Below are 16,200 nucleotides of genomic sequence, written 5' to 3'. Positions count from 1 at the left end.
ACCCTTCATGGTGCTATTATGAGGCATGTGACCTGTTTAATTTGCCTTCAAAAATGGCAATGATTATAATGTATAATGTATTTATTATGTATTTATAATGTATTTAAAATGTAAATAAACAGAATTAAAAAGGAACAATGATTTTTCTTTTGACAGGTCCATCAATTGTTTGTTTAAGAATAGCTGCCTGGGCCAAAGGAGAAAATGGCAAAATACCATTGGCTTATTCTCAACTCAATTCTCCTTTCCCAAGGTCTGACCTCAGATCACTTTGTATAGCTACAACACAGAGAATTGAGGACACAAGGTTTGAAATTATTTTAATACTCGGAAGAGACAGTTAGTTTTAATGATTAAAAAAAAATTGTTTCTCAATGCAGTAATGCTGTGCATTGATTTCTCACCCTCTACTAAGTATTTTCAGTGGAATTTCTTGAGCAGATTTTAAGTGACCTTGTGAATATTTGCGTAGCTGTTAACAGTAGGCTTACCACAGTGCCAATGGGTACGTGGCCTTTGCTTACATGCCACTTTCCTCTCTGTGCTCATATAGACTAATTTTACTGTGGCTGTTTGATGCAAATTGAAGGAGAACTGGAATTGCTGCCCATTCATAGTTTTCCACATTAGGTCATAGAGCAGTGTTAAATGTACTTCAGGTTGGCATTAGCATTGTTCCAAATATTTTGGAGTTTTTTTTAAAGTTTTTAAAAAAGTCATTGGAAATAACTTGAGTCCCCTTCGTGGGCCAGTATTCCAATTGATTTGCCAGAAAATGAAGGTAACATTCTATTTTGTAAAAAAAAACTGGCCCAAATTTTCTAGCCTGGACTACACTGGACTGGAGCATGGTAAATCTAAACGTGAAAAGAATTGGTCATGCCATTTAATCAACAAAAGCCCTTAATATAGCATCAGTATTGCTTTTCTTAAAATCAAGCCCTTGAGTTAGTGGTATTATTGAGCTCACCTTAGTGTTCAAAACATGTGAAATAGCAACAGGAAATATAAGTGTATGTGCATGTGAAGTGAATTATGAATCCATGTCAAGAATGCAGCAGAACATGCCACCAGAATGAAAGAAATCTGACAGAATTCAATGGAATGTTGATATTTTTTCAATTTATTTATTGTGGGAACCGTCCTATATTGCTAAAGCTGAGCCTGCATTTGAGAAATTCTTGACTTCATATACAATTATAATGATAAAATATATAAAATGTGATGTTTTAACTCATGAGGATTGCCAAAGGAGCTGGATTTTCAGGACCCTAAAATAAAATGTGAAAGTAAGACCATAAGTCAGGCATTCAGTCCATCAAAGTTTCCTCCATCATTCATTGAGACCATGACTGATCTGATAATGCTTAGCTCCACTTTCCTGCCTTACCCCATAGCCCTTGATTTCCTCACTGATTAGAGATCTCAGATTTCAATAAACCTAATGACCCAACCCACAAAGCCCTCTGTAGGAAAGAATTTCACAGATTCATTACACTCTGAGAAGAATTCCTTCTCAGCTCTGCCTTAAATGGGAAACCCCTTACTTTGAGGTTAAGCCTTCTGGTCCAAGTCTCTCCCACAAGGCGAAGCAACGTCACTGCATCTACCATGTCAAGTGCCCTCAGAATTTTATATTCTTCAATAAGGCCCTTCTTCTTTTAAGCTCCAGTGAGTACAGGCCCGAAGCTACTCAGCCTCACCTTGTAGGAAAATCCCGCCATACTCAGGCTCAACCTTGTGAACCTTCTCTATACTGCCTCGAATACCAATATATATTTCCTTGATAAGGGGACCAAGACAGTTCACAGTATTCAAACTGTGGTCAGACTGGAGCATTGTATAGTTTTAGCAAGACCTGCTATTTCTACACTGCATTCTTTTTGAAATAAAGGGAAACAGTTCGTTTGCCTTTCTTATTATCAGTGAACTTCCAAGCTAGCTTTATTTGTGATTAATAATGAGGACTCTCAAACGCACTGTGCTGCAGCTTTCTATAGTTTTCACCATTTAAATAATATTCAGCTCCTCTATGCTTCCTGCCAAAGTGCATGATCTTACATCATCCCACATTATAATCCAACTGCCAAGCTTTTGCCCATTCACTTAACCATTCCATGTCCCTTGGCAAACTGTTTGTGCTATCCTCATCATTTGCTTTCCCATTCCTTTTGTCATCTGCAAACTTGGCAATAATAGATTCATTTTCATTATCCCAAGCAGGCAGCATCTGCACACACATGAATTAATATTCTGGCTGTTGACCCATCATCAATAATGAAAAAAAGGACATGCAGACCTGCATATTAATATAACCAAAACAAGGGGGGGGAAACATATCTAGAAAAGAAAACTCCAACAACCCCAAATTATCTGACTGTATTAATATGCCTATGTTACAACACAGGGTTAGCAAGTCAAACCAAATCAGTCTCCTTACCATGGATATCACAACACAGTGGTATTAAAATATTCAATTACCCTCAAAATTTGCCAAGCTGTTCCTAGCTAGACTTTCTGAATAGCATATAGTAGGCACCAAATTTATAATTTAATTCAAACAGAAATTCATAATTTATTCTTAATACTGTAACTTTAGCAGGGCAAAGTTAAACAACAGGGTTTTTAAATCAATGTCTACAATTTAAACTCAATCTTCTTTGATTGTAACTCCATTCATGCACACAGACAAACAGACAGGCATAGTTAAGAGATAAAGTAAGAGAAAAAATTAGAGTTATAACTGGCCAGTTCATTTAGGCAGTTTTGAATGATGATTGCTAAACCTTCACGCAATCCTGGGATAACGAATTGTTCATAGTCATGTTGGGCCGTACATTTGGCTGGAGTTCCAAACTCACTGGCCAACGTGAACAGCTTCCACAGATCGCTGGAGATTTTTGCTTGTGTTTTATCAACTGGGATTCTTTTCTCAGAGCTTTACTGGCTCCATCCCCGCCTCTTTGACCGGTTTGTCTCCTCTCCACCTATCTTCTCCTCTATCTATCTTCTCTCCGCCTCCTCCTCTCTCCCTATTTATTTCAGAACTCCCTTCCCCTTCCCCATTTCTGATAATTAGATAATAACTAGACAGCAACCAAAACTCCATCCAGCCATTTTCATAGCCACGCTGCCTCCTGCCCAAAAGTTAGTCCAAACCATGATGTGGAGGTGCCAGTGTTGAACTGGAATGGATAAGATCAGAAGTCACACAACACCAGTCACAAAGTGATGCACTCCAAAAGCTTGTGATTTCAAATAAAACTGTTGAATAATAGCATAGTGTCATGTGACTTCTGACATAGTCCAAACTTTCTTTCTTTTTCAATATTTGTTTGATTTGTCAGCACCAAACTCTCTTAGATTACCTTTTAATGTCAAAGCAGCTGCCAGTCCTTGGCCATAATACATGACAGTTGCTGAAACGTCAGCAGCATTCTTAGAACAGCAACATGTCATTAACTTTCCAGGCCAGTTCCCATAAACAATTGACAGTTTGTTATTTTCTTTTCCAAATATAAACAAGCTGCTGCTCAAAGTTCAAAGTTCAACTCCTAACTTCAACTCACAATTCCAAACCAAATTGGAGAAAAATGAGGAAAAACAGTGACAAACCCTGAAATAACTCTACTGAGGCCGGTATCCCTTCACCAAGTTAGCCTTCATTTACACATGCATCGTTCTTGTCCATCTTCATCAGAGCCAGCTCTCAAAGTGATCGGAACCTCTGACACTCCTGTTTGTATCTGTCAGCCAGGGCTCCCTGATTAGATAAGGTTAACAGCCCCAGTCAGGGAACTCATACTTTATGAGATAGTAGGAACTGCAGATGCTGGAGAATCTGAGATAACAAGGTGTAGAGCTGGATGAACACAGCAGGCCAAGCAGCATCATAGGAGCAGGAAAGCTGACGTTTTGGGCCTAGACCCTTCTTCAGAAATGGGGAAGGGGAAGGCGGTTCTGAAATAAATAGGGAGGGAGGAGGAGGCAGATAGAAGATGGATAGAGGAGAAGATAGGTAGAGAAGAGACAAACCGGTCAAGAGGCAGGGACGGAGACAGTAAAGGTGAGTGTAGAGGTTGCAGGAACAGCAATTCATATTCTGCTTGGGAACCCTGCAACCCAATGGTATTGATGTGGACTTCACAAGCTTCAAAATCCCCCCTCCCCCTACCGCATCCCAAAACAAGCCCAGTTTGTCCCTGCCTCCCTAACCTATCCTTCATCCCACCTATCCCCATTTCCCACCTCAACTTCACAAGCTTCAAAATCTCCCCTCCCCCACCACATCCCAAAACCAGGCCAGCTCGTCCCACCTCCCTAACCTGTGCTTCCTCCCACCTATTCCCTCCTCTCACCTCAAGCCCCACCCCTATCTCCTACCTACTAACCTCATCCCACCCCCTTGACCTGTCCGTCCTCCCTGGACTGACCTATCTCCTCCCTTCGTCCCCACCTACACTCACCTTTACTGGCTCCATCCCCACCTCTTTGACCGGTCTATCTCCTCTCCACCTACCTTCTCCTTTATCCATCTTCTATCTGCCTCCCCCACTCTCGCTATTTATTTCAGAAACGTCTTGCCCTCCCCCATTTCTGAAAAAGGGTCTAGGCCCGAAATGTCAGCCTTCCAGCTCCTCTGGTGCTGCTTGGCCTCCCTTGTTCATCTCGCTCTACACCTTGTTATCTCATACTTTATGAGGTCCAGTTGGCTGACCTTGTTACAATCACAACAGATATAACGTATATGCCTCTCAATTTTCAGTTTTACAGGAAGGTACGCACTCAGAACATGAACCTACTTAACTTAATGCTGGATATCTGACTGAAAATCTTCAGCATTTTCCACTTTTTCTTTTCATTTGTTTTCTTTTTGTTTCAGTTTCTTTCGCCTGAGTAATGTGGCCTTTTAAGTATACAGCATGTTGATAACACCTGACATTCTAATGGTTTCATGTTGTCTGCTAAGATAATTTCTAAATTGTCTTGAAGTGAGAAAAGCCCGACGTACATGCTCTGGATTATAAAATCAGCTATGATCTAATTGAAATGTGGAGTTGACTCAATGGGTCAAAAGGCTTTCTTCTACTTAAAGTTTTATGGTCTATAATTATTAAAATTATTCCACAACCAGGCTGCAGATTGGATATATCGATTGTTCTTCATGGAGAGGGGGTAATTTTAGTAAGTGGTATTTATTTTGAATGGTGCATACCAGTATTGTAACGCTGATTCCTTCACTGTAGGTTTTCTGGAAAAATGCAAATAACTTGATGAACAAAACAGACCATTCGGCCCCACAAGCCTGTTTCAACATTCAACAAGTTTGATGGCTGACCCTTACATCAGCTCATTTGTGTGATTGGTCTGTACCTCTTGCTTAAAAATAAAGACTTTTGATTCGCAGTCATGGACATTTTAAATTAACTCAAAATCTAGTATTTTTGAACAGACATTTCCAGATTCTCATGAACTGTTTTGTGTTTCCTGGGTGCAATTTTTTGGGATTTCCCGACAAAAGAAAATAAGTTCTCCATACCATCTCTATCAAATCCTTTTGACATTTTAAGTTACTCCATTAATCTCACTTTAAAGCTAAAATATAAGTGAGTGTGACCCAAGTTGAGGCGTACTGTCCTTATCATTTAACCGTTTAATTACTGAGATCATTCTGGTGAATCAGTGTTGTAACCCACCCTTGTCATTTTCCAGAGGTTCAGTGCCCAAATTTGAACACTACTCCAGATGAGAATCTGATGAAAGCTCTGCAGCACTGAAGTATAACTGTTTCCTTTTTATTCTAAACCTATAAACCCCACAACTGACAAAATTAAAATAAAGCTGAAGACCCATATGCCTGCTCCATGACCTGAATCTAAAGCTGTGCTAAGACCAGGTGAGGAGCAGTCCGTGGCTCTCATCCTTTTTTTAACTAGGTGGGTCATAACATTTTTTTGAAACTTCTAGGGGCCTGAATGACGGCAGCGATGGTGAGATGTGTGGCAGAATCAGGCCACAAGTGCAGCATGGCCCACCTCAACATTGGTCAGTCAGGGCTTGAGTCAGCATGTTGTCTACAGAAGGGGTGACAAGCCAAATTTCAGGAAGAGCACCACTTGTTTTAACTCTTTCTGCCCTCTGTTGTAGGCCGTTACCTCCTGGAATGAAAGAGGAAAATATTAAGGCAGATGAGATTGATTGTTCTAGCTGCTACTGTTTCTTTTAAAATCACAATTGTCTATTAATGCCAATACTTTCAAACTCCAATAATACACCGAGTAAACATAGGTGCCTTGTCCCTATGTGAACTAACTACAAAAACACCTAACTTCATTTCTAGCACAATCAGTGAGTGAATAATCAACAAATATTTTCTGATATTGAAATGTTCTTTTAACATTATTAATTTGAATGTATTTCCATGTGAAGAGTCCTTGACACTGATCCAGCTGCCTAGACCTAGCTCTCAGAGTGAACAGGATGTCTGACACTCCTGTTTATATCTGTCAGCCAGGGCTCCCCGATTGGACAAAATTAATACCCCCAATCAGGGAACTCATATTCTGTGATCCAGCTGGCAGACTTTGTTAAGATCACTAAGTCCCTCCCCTTCTGAGTCCAAAGGCATAGGCTGGTCCTTTCTTTGTAGCTCCTTCTGAGGCATTTTCGGGTCAGGTCAGGTTACTCCAGCTCTGCCTCTGTTACAGCCTGCATGTAATGCACAGTAGGTTGCCTCTTGTACCCAGAGCACTTCGGAAGAAATTCATTGTCTTCTTCAGGAGACAAAGGCATTGAGGCGTCAATATCTGCCGTGTCCATCTCAGATTCTGAGGTATTTTCAACACTCGACAGAGAGTGAGCACACAGATTCCAAAACAAGTGAAAAAGACTATTGAGGAGCCAGACATGTTTTGCTCCTGCACTGTTTGTGTGTTTGCAGCTGTCATATGGTCCACTTGCTTGTTCAGGACCGTTGCACCTAGCTGAGCTTTATATGTCACTGGACCTGACCTTGCGTCGTTCATGCCTCCTACCAATGCAGGGTCATTCCCATGGTTCCTACACCAAACTTTATCCACTGAAGTACAGTCTCACTGGCTTAGTAGAGTGTCATGACTAGCGTTGCAGTTTCACCTCCACTGCTGCCCCACAAGGGTCCGGGGAGATCAGATTTAAGCTGGTGTGGAGTCTTCACCCCATTTACAGTTCTGCTGGAGCAATCCCTGTAGTTGTATGAGGGGTGGCCCTGTATTCAAATAGGAATTGGGACAACAAAGTGTGAAGCTGGATGAACACAGCAGGCCAAGCAGCATCTCAGGAGCACAAAAGCTGATGTTTTGGGCCTAGACCCTTCATCAGAGAGGATGAAGGGTCTCTGATGAAGGGTCTAGGCCTGAAATGTCAGCTTTTGTGCTCCTGAGATGCTGCTTGGCCTGCTGTGTTCACCTAGCTTCACACTTTGTTATCTTGGATTCTGCAGAATCTGCAGTTCCCACTATCACAGGAACTGGGACAGTTTGGTTTCTAGTGAAGCTGTGAGGCTGTTTCTTTAATCCTGCCGCAACTTCCCTGCTGTTAAAGGATGGCCCGTTACCTGAGAGCAATATTTCTGGGAGTCCACGTGTTGCAAAATATGCACACTGTTTTTCTATTGTCATTCTCGTGTTTGATGAATGAGCTCCTTGCATATCCAGCTGCTTTGAGTGGGCATCCACAGTGACTAAGAACATTGTGCCTGAGAAAGGACCTGCATTGTCTATGTGTAACCGAGTCCAGAGTTTACCAAGCCATTTCCATGAAAGTGGAGGAGCTGCTTGTGGTTATAGTTTCCTTGTTGGCACCCTGCCCCACCACTGCAGCTACATCAGCATCCAGTCCTGGCCACTAGACAAAATATTTCGCCAACATCTTCATTTTGTAAACTCCTGGATTGCCCTGGTGGAGTTCAGCCAATATTTGGTGACAACCACTGCTTGGAACAATCACACTTGTTCCCCATAATAATATGCCATCCTATACTGTAATCTGGTCTCTCTATGCCTAAAAAGGGTTCAGTTCTGTGTGCAATAGTCCTTTGGTTTCCCCCATTACCGCCAGCTCTTTCAGTTCTGTCAGGACCAGATCTTTCCGTGTCCTAAGTCTGGTATTGTCAAGTGTGACTGGAAAGGTGTCCAGAAAATTTAATCCCATCACGGATGCTTCCAGTAGCGGTACTTCCAGTGGTGTATCCAACAGCGGGAGTGAATGGCCTGGACAGAGTGGGAAGATGTTTCCATTGGTAGGAGGGACTAGGGCCGAAGAACATAGACTTAGGCTAAAGGGAAGAACAGAGATAAGGAGAAGCATCTTCAGCCAGAGAGTGGTGAAACTATAGAATACAGTGCCACAGAAGGCTGTGGAGTCCAGGCCATTGAGTATATTTAAGATGGGGATAGATAGATTCTTGATTAACAAGGGGATCAAAGGTTGAGAGGAGAATAGGGTTGAGAAACTATCAGCCATGACTGAATGGTGGAGCAGACCCGATGGGCTGAATGGCCTAATATCTACTCCTATGTCTTATGGTCTTGAGGGAGATGGTTCAATGTATCTGCATTTGCTACTTGGCCTTCCAGACAGTGTTACCACGTGTAATTATACACACTTAGTATTAGAGCCCTCAGCTGAATTCACCCTGAAGCTATAGGTGACACTGCCTTGTCCTCTTTAAGTAGCAGGGGTTGTTATTACAAATTTACATCCGCAAAGATATTGGTGGAAGTTCCTGATTCCAAATATGACCGCCATAACTTCCTTTTCTCTGTGAATATATTTACACTCTGCATTAGCCAAAGTCCTGGATGCATATGCTATTGGGCCACCCTCTCCATTGAACTAATACTTGCCCAGTGCCATACGTGGAGGCATCGCATGTCAATACCAGATCTCACCTGAGCTTATAGTGTGCCAAGACTTTAGAGGATGATAGCTGTTCCTTCACTTCCTTGAAAGCTATGGCTTAGATATAAGACCATTTTCAAGGTGTTCCCTTTTATAAAGTGCTGAAGCAAAGGTGTCAGGATGGAGGCCAGGTTATTTTTGAACTTTCTGTAATAATTCACGAGCCCAAGGAAAGACCTAAGATCCAGTACAGATGTGGTAGCTGCAGCACCTTTGATCACTCTCACTTTATCTTCCAATGGGTGTAACCTGGTCTTATCAACTCTATAGCTCAAGTAGGCAACATGAGGTGCCTGGAACACACATTTTTTTTTCCTTCTAAGGCATATGCTCACTTGGGAGAAACATCAAAGGGCTACATCCATGTTCGTAACTGGTATTGGTCTTCCCAGTTATTGTCACATCATCTGGATAAATGGCAATCTGGTGTAGACCTTGTAAAATGTTCTCCATTGTCCACTGGAACATTGCACAAGGTCTTGACACCCAAAATGGGAAGCTTGTATATTGGTACAAAACCTAATGTGTATTAATTGTAGCATACTTCTGAGAATCCTCATCTAACCATAACCGCAAGTATGCATGGCACATACATGCATACCTACACAAGTGTGTAGGACAACGCCCCAGTTAGCTTTGTGTATAAATCCTCAATGCAAGGATTTGGGCATTTATCCCCGCCGCAAAAAAAAATGGTTTACTGTTTGTTTAAGATTCCCACAAAGGTGAACCAAGCTGTCGGGCTTCATAATCAGTTGAATTAGCTGCCCTTGCTCAAACTAGACTGGTTTGATGATTCATTCACTTTAGCCTTCAGACCTCTGTCTCTAATTTTGCCCGTAAGGCAAATAACTCTGGGTGGGATTTGCAAAATTGTAGAATTGCTTTCTGGTCAACATATAAGGTGACCTTATTTTCTTTGATTGTCTATTCATGTATGGGATGTGGCCCTTGCTGGCTGGCCAGCATTTCTTGCCCATCCCTAGTTGCCCTCCATGAACCTTCCAGCAAAATCTTCTGTGTATTTAATTAGGGCTTCACACAGGCAGCCATTTTCTCATTCCAAATGCTGAGCCACTCCAGGTTGTGCTTTTCTCAACCAATTTTGCCTCATCAACCTTAGTCCTACGCCATTTATTGAATCACTTGCTTCTCATAAGAGACCGAAACTGAAGTCGTATCATTAACTTGTAAAAGTTCCTGGGTGTATGTTCTCAGTCTAGCCGAGGTCTTGTGCAAACTTAAGGGTTGGAGTACAGAATGAATTTTGTTACAGACTGTTTCTGTGATCGTTGAAACGGCTGCACTGGTATCAATATCTATTCGAACCGGATGATCATTTAACCAGACATTTATTGTGATTCGTCCTGATTTGGATGCGGCTAAGCAATGTAACTGTTCCAAACCACATGTGGGTGGACTTTCCGGGGTGTTCACTGTCCTGTGTACCCGCCTACGATTTATCTTACTCCTTTTAGGTTGAGTGAGAATCTTTTGCTGTCTCAAGTCCACATACCATCAGCAGCTGCAACAGCTTGCTGGCACAAATTCTGCAGAAAATTGTAACTGTTTGTCTGAGGCTTGGCTTTGTTTTGGGGTTTTATTTTGGGCTGACTCCAATGAACACCCTATGTTCAGGATATGACCTATGGAATTGCTTTCTCTCAAATGGAGCTCCCAAGCTCAGTCGGACTGGCGAGAGTTTCACTTTCATTAAAATACTTTGAAACTCATATGTTCCACTTCCCAAATTTTCTAATGATGATGCCAGTTGCAGTGCCTGTTTGAAGTATAGTTGGGCTTCAGGATAAAACATCCATCAGGACAAAACTAGAAAGACAACGTTTTCCAGAAGAGGGATGAGTTAACTTTCACACATGGCCAGGTGAGTTGTGTGTGTGTATGATGGTTGCAATGCTTCCTGAAAGCAGGGAAAATAAGGGTAGATGATGTCAAGTGGTAGTCCAGACTGAATGGTGCACCATAAATCTGCAAAATGCTCATGCATTCTGTTAAACTTTTCACCATAGCCAGTGGGTGATATTAGTCATTCAACAAAAAGATCTTCTTAAAGAACTCTCTGACTTTGCATTATTACACAGGATTGAAAACACACTTGAAAATTAGGACAGGAATGGAAATGGAGAGATGGCTTTGCAATAGATATCTTTGCCCGACAATTCTTAGCCTATGGGTGTGGAGGGTTACGTGCTTTTCTTGATTAATTTTTTCTTTTGAAAACAAGACTGAATCAATGCAATTCTTCAAATTACACTTGAAGGAAAGGAAAGAAAAAAATCAACGAAGCCCGTATTTTTGTTTTGGGGAAAATGGCTACTTACAATAGTGAGATAACTGACATCAGTTCCTCCAATTACAGGCTATGGAGATTAAACTTGACTTGAAGATTCTGAATTCCACAAGCCATCCTGCTATCAGGGATATATGTTTTATTGCCAAGATTGGTGGCCAATTCAAATTTATTTCTGATCCCCACTGCACGCCCCCCCCCCCACCCCAGCCCCTGCTGTGCTCCATATCAGCATTTAAAACTACAATACTTGGAAAATTTCAGAAGTTGCAACTTAAAAGTGAAATTGTTATTTTGTGTGAAGGTGGCAGACTTTTTTCCTAATCTTTATGCATACAGTGGATAGAAAGACAGACAAATAAATGAACAAATATCATACAGTCTACAATCTCTTCTCTCATCCTGTTGGCTCTGAAAGTGCATATCGACCTACCACTTCAAAGTTAACATGAGGCAAATAGTAGTTCTTGATCTGTTTTGGACTAAATAAGAGCTTTCAACATAAATTCAGAACATCTCTCCAGTGGAACCACAAGTAAAGCAAAATCTGCAGGAAAAAAATCAATCTTTCTTTTCCTCTAACATTTCTTTTGGCACAGCTGCTGATTATGCGTGCATTGCAAGGACTGAGATGTGCTGCTGGCCCCCCAGGCATAACTGGTTATCAGCCCAATTTACAGAATTGTAGATAGCGAGAAAATTATATTTGATAGAAAGGCTGCATTACACTTGCATCATGAAATGAACACCTATAATCTACCACATAACGGTAACACTATTTATAGAGACCCCCTATCTTCAGTTCCAGAGAATGGAAATTTCAGTGCCAAGTTAGACATGCATAATTTTTTGTCACACGAATGTCACAAACAACTAACATAGCAATGTTTGAATATTATGAAGACAGTTGTTTAATTACATTTTCAAGTACCCGAACAAATAAACAAAAGGGATTTGTCAAAATGTTTTAGGTGTCAACCTTTAAGCTCCATTGGTACTTAAATTTCTTCAATAGGAGCCTTCATACAGGGATCAAATAGCAAATCCTGTGCCAGATTTTATGACCCATGTCATGGTGTGTTCCTTTCTTATTAAACGTTATATCTCAAGATTGAATTGCTTCAGCTTTGTCCACTTCATAATAATCTCCATTAAGAATTCTGTTTACTTTAATTCTTGTAGCTGTTAGGCAATAAAAGTGGTATTCTATAAACTGTTGGGAACATTCAGTACTCAAAGATTTGATTCGTAATGGATCCATTTTTAAGCATCTAATTTAATAAATCAATGAGCTAATTACTGAGGGATATACCTTTAAACATGAGATTTAATGAACTAAGGATTTAACAATTATGGTACCCATTACTGAGTGATCATCTGATATTTTAAAACTACAATGCACAGAATTCTTTAATAACATTACTGCACTTGTTAACAAGCCACAATGAGATATTTTTTAAAAGGTGCCGAGAGCTCAAAGCACTCACAAGTAACTTAAGTATTTACTATTGAGAGAAACATATGTAGAACAATGCCAGTTAGTGAAGTCTGTTCTAAACATAGGTAGGCTTCTTACACCAAAGTCTGAATACTCTGCAATACTCCAGGTATTCTGTAAGACTCTGGCTGTTCAAAGCCATGGGGAAATAATTGTAGCAGATTAATGAAGTTTTATTAATTGAATCACACAATGAATACATTGTTTACCAATATGTATTGAAGATCACTGCACCTGTCAGAACAAATCAAGGAAAAGAAAAATTCATAATAAAAAGCTGGAACCAATAACAGGCCCATTAGCATTCAAAAGAAAAAGCACAATTACCATTTATACTGGGGACAAAATAGAAGCTTAAATCTTTTGGTGAAATGGATTGAAAATGATAAGTAGTTTATAAAAATATTAAAGTAACAATGAAGAAATAATATTTTTCTCGGTATGGTTATCTTGCCTTTAGCTCATTTCCATAATGTGTTGCTTCTTGGCTGAAGCTACAGTCAGCAAGACTGATTTTCAGGACTCTGGCTCTACTTTTCTGAAACCACGAGTTAGGGAGATGCATGAAAGCAGGACAAAATCATTCATTCTTCCATTACTGATCTCAGCAAGATATTCACAAAGCAGCCCTTGGCATGGCTGGCCATAACACTTCTGTCAACTATCTTCTGTCCATCATCCAGTCGTGTGGGACCGCATCTACCTCAATCCACCCTTGGATTTTCCTTGGCTCCCCTCATTTCTAATCTATAGGCTTTCCATTGGAGATATCATCCAAAAACACAATGTTCCATATGTATATGTTGACAACACCAGACTCTACTCTTCAGCAGTCCTTTCAACTCCTTCATTAACTCTAAAATCTGGATGAACAGAAAATGTCGTCCAACTAAATATTGTGAAGAATGAAGCCATTGCCTTCAGTCTTCTCCAAAAAGCTCTATTCCCAACACTGGCCCATTCCTCTCTCTGGAAATTTGCTAGTAATGTCAACATTGACTGTTAAGTATGACCCCAAGTTGAGCTCCTAGCCACTTTTCCACACCATCACTAAAATTGTCCAATTCTAACTCCATGATATTTCCCAATGCTCTTGCTTCAAATCATCTACCATTGAAGCGTTTGTCCATGCTTTTATTTTGTCTGGGTTTTTAATATTCCAGCACACATCTGGCTAGCCTTCAGTCTTCCATCGTTCTTAAATTTAAGATTACCCTAAACTTGCCCAAAGTTATTGGGTGGGGGTGAGCCTAACCTCCATTTGCTATTTATTCCTTGCAGTCTGGGGGAGGGGGGTGCGGGTTAGTAACTTACAGAGTAGGCCAACAGCTATGAAAATCTGTCTTCAAAAAAAAATCAAATGCAGCTGCCAATAAGCCACATAACTTGGATTAATCAAACAGAAATATGCTGTATGTTTTAGTGCAATAAAACAGTTCGGAAGGGGTTTAAAAATATATTTAAATCATACTTGAGCAAAGAAAACAAAATCTTCTATTCAAAAGGAAACATTAAGAAGGAAAACGGTTAACAGCTTTCGTATCTGTGGGTGTCTCTCTCCCTCTGCTCTGCTATTTCAGACATCCTGGTCTCACATGTTAATCAGTAACAATCACTATTCTACATAGCTGAAGATGACTAGCTCTGGCTGCCATTAGTCGCTCCCAGCTATCAGCGGCTGATGAAAATGGTGGATATTTAACCACCGTAGTCAGTGATCAGCCACGGTTTAATGAGAAGCCTGAAGTGGATTAAATTCCTTTCAGTGATAAGCATCAGCCCCCAGTCCCATCCATCCCTCTTGAGTAAAGCCATGAACGTCTACTCGGGTCTCAGTTGTTGCTGCCACAATAGCCGACATATCTTTTGTGGCATTAACGGATCGGGGAACAATGTGTGAGAAGGCTGGGCTGCAGGTTTCCCACACGGCCGATCAGGTCCTGCACCCCCTGGGAGACTGCTCAGTGGAACCTGTGGCGGCTTGAGCACAGCTGATCCCATCTTGATTTGCTTTTCAGTGTGCTCCTGTGGGCAAAATCCTTTTGTCCTATGAACGAGAGGTGTGGCAGGCGATTAAATCACTATGTCATATGACGGTCAATTCCATGGGGATTAGGCCTCTGTTTTCAGATATTAGTTTTTTTGGAGAGGGCTCATTTACATCCTACAGCTGGTATGAGGTTCACTTGCCCTGGAATTATGTTGCAACTAGTCAACTGAAAAATGGAAACTTAGCTTTATTGCTCACGGTAGATTTAAAGGCACAGTGCCCTTTTTAATGAGTATTTTAGAAGATTTTAAAGATACATGGGAAAATAAGCCCACTTAACATTCCTTGAAAAGCTGATCTTTGCTGCTACAGAAACAGCACTACCTGTTAATATGTCAGTCACAGACTCCACAGAAAAATCATGACAAAAAACATTTGCCTAATTAATGAGACATTTTTAACAAGCGTTTGAAAGAATGCGGTAAATGTTTTAATTTTTCATGATTTCACACTGTGATAATTTGCTTCAGAAAAGAAACCTTACATGCAGCTAAGTATTTCAGAGTGTATTTAATTCAAAAACCATTGCTGAACTGAGCAGGTACAAAAGTTTACTTCATTAGGCAGGCAAGTAAGATTATGTATGTGAAAGGAGAAGAAATTTCAAGCAGAAATGTTACAAACGACACAATTATATGTAGAGCTATAAGCTTCGGGAAGAGCTGAGGGTTGGCTCAGCACGCTCACCCTCAACTTGTGTGACTGCAGCAGCAAAGTAAGATTCAGGTTTTAAATCTTCAAAATCATATTGATAGATAAAAAACAATTCAGTGCAGTTCATAAACAATAAAGATGAATTAATTATTCTTGGTTAATAAGACAGAAATTTGGCTACACTGTTATTAGATTTAGGGAGCCAAAATTAAAGAAAAATACAAAGCAGCTCTCATTAATTACAGGCAGGAGCACTTCAGTTGAGTGGAGCATGTTTTTTCTGGGATGCTAAGTTTTGGTAGAGTGTCGTTAAGGACATGGGTGCTGACTGTGTGAATCGACTGGGCATTGTTCTTTTTTTCTTTTTATTTTACCCCACATGCATTGAAAGACAAATCCTAATCAAGGCGCTTTCAGGCTGTCAGCAGCTAAGGCTCTCAGTGTGGCGCATATCAAACTGCCGTCAAGCCATTGTAATAATGACAGCTGACTTCATGCAGCAATGAGAACAGTTTTGTACATAACTCTACAGCACAAAGGCAGGCAGCTGCAGCTTTAACCCCTTCCAAACCAAATATTTCACTCGAGCAATGTGGGCAAGATTGCGCCACTTGTTATTGGAGCAAGTTGTGTTCAGGAGATGTTTACAAACTTATTTTGAATGTATCATTGACTCCATTAGAGTTGATGCAGATATATGACTCTAATGCATCACAGCCCTTTCCTCTGACCCTTCATGATACAGAA

At 40.6% G+C, this 16,200-nt stretch overlaps 1 long non-coding RNA gene across 3 annotated transcripts in view; it reads left to right on the top strand.

Moving 5' to 3' along the window:
* Positions 1-5,331, top strand: part of LOC125463842 (uncharacterized) — a 122,067-nt gene extending 116,736 nt beyond the window's left edge. For all 3 annotated transcript variants that reach the window (XR_007249923.2, XR_007249922.2, XR_009447053.1), the window contains 2 exons: positions 157-307; positions 5,247-5,331. This is a non-coding gene — a long non-coding RNA (uncharacterized LOC125463842). The remainder of the gene's footprint in view (positions 1-156; positions 308-5,246) is intronic.
* The last annotated feature ends 10,869 nt before the right edge of the window (positions 5,332-16,200 follow it).

The sequence above is a fragment of the Stegostoma tigrinum genome, chromosome 22 (genome assembly GCF_030684315.1).
Source record: "Stegostoma tigrinum isolate sSteTig4 chromosome 22, sSteTig4.hap1, whole genome shotgun sequence".
Lineage (NCBI taxonomy): Eukaryota > Metazoa > Chordata > Chondrichthyes > Orectolobiformes > Stegostomatidae > Stegostoma > Stegostoma tigrinum.
The sequence above is the reverse complement of the archived record's forward strand: the minus strand, read 5'-3'. Positions and strand labels throughout refer to the sequence as shown.